The sequence below is a fragment of the Grammomys surdaster genome, unplaced genomic scaffold (assembly GCF_004785775.1).
Source record: "Grammomys surdaster isolate TR1022 unplaced genomic scaffold, NIH_TR_1.0 123918, whole genome shotgun sequence".
Classification (NCBI taxonomy): Eukaryota; Metazoa; Chordata; class Mammalia; order Rodentia; family Muridae; genus Grammomys; species Grammomys surdaster.
Genome location: NW_021619050.1, coordinates 9294 through 10668, shown reverse-complemented (window position 1 = coordinate 10668; position 1375 = coordinate 9294).

Here is a 1375-nt window from a genome sequence, read left to right as displayed (position 1 = left end):
TTACCTTGCTTGCCTCACACACTTTGAGTGTTGCCCTAGTTGTTTGATCCTCCAGGGGCATCTGAATTAAGCCACTTGGTCTCTTTCTGGAGAAACACTTCTTGATCCCTTCTTGTCTAAGGTAGGCTCTTTCTGAGACACACACCAAGTTGAAATTGAGCAGTTAGATCTCCAAGGAGCCTATGTAGACCACCCAAGTACTGTGTCTTGAGAGTTGTTCAATCTAGGGTAATGCCAAATAGCCTTGGTCTGAGGGACTAACTTTATCACATCCTTTTGGATAAAGCTACAATCTTCATGTCTCCAGAGACCCCAGAATGTATATTTTCCAAATATTTACCCAATGGTTTCAGTTTTGAGTGGCATCTCTAAACACTTCAGCATGAAATGACACATGGTCTGGTAGTACCAGAGGTCATAACTCTTTGCCATAATTCTTTTGAAAAGAGCAAAGTAGCAGCCTTCAAATTAGCAGATTTGAAGGAGATACCTCTCCTTCTCATGATAGATACAGACAAGTGAGAGCCATCAGTCTCCCATTGAATTTGCAACCATCACTTCTACCTTTTTACCTCAGAACAGGAGTTTACGCAAATACACACACACACACAGACACACAGAGACACAGACAGACAGACAGACAGACAGACAGACACAGACACACAGAGACACAGACAGACAGACAGACAGACAGAGACACACAGAGACACAGACACACAGAGACACAGACAGACAGACAGACACACACACATACACACACAAACACACACACACACACACACACACACACTCTACACATGGTGTGGGACTCCATACACAACACTATAATGTAAGTTATCTAATAGCCCGGCACAAAAGAATCCTTTTGCCCAGGATCTCTCTCTCTCTCTCTCTCTCTCTCTCTCTCTCTCTCTCTCTCTCGCTCTCGCTCTCGCTCTCGCTCTCTTTCTCTCTCTCTCCAGTAAAAAATCAAAATTATAAAGAATTCCAGAACTAACGATGCATGAACATGTGTAGAAGCTCCAATGTGCCCAGATATATGTGCAATTTGATGTGTTGACTAATTTTTACATAATCCATTAACATTTTACTGAGAAAGAATAAAATTGGTAGGGTTGACTGTAAGATGAAAAGGGGGATAAATTCCTGAGACTGTCTTTCACGTGGTGAATTGTCTAGAGTATGTGCCTAAAACACAAAAGGCTTTAGAAGGAGGCATGGAAGAGGAAGTGCAATGGAGCGTCCAGATGGGTAGGACGGCACAGCAAAGGATAATGGCAGGTGAAATGTAAGAAAAGTGTAATGATATGCACTTATAAAACACACCATAGTGGAAGTATGCCTTTTGGATGCTAACTATAGAAAGTTAAAGAAT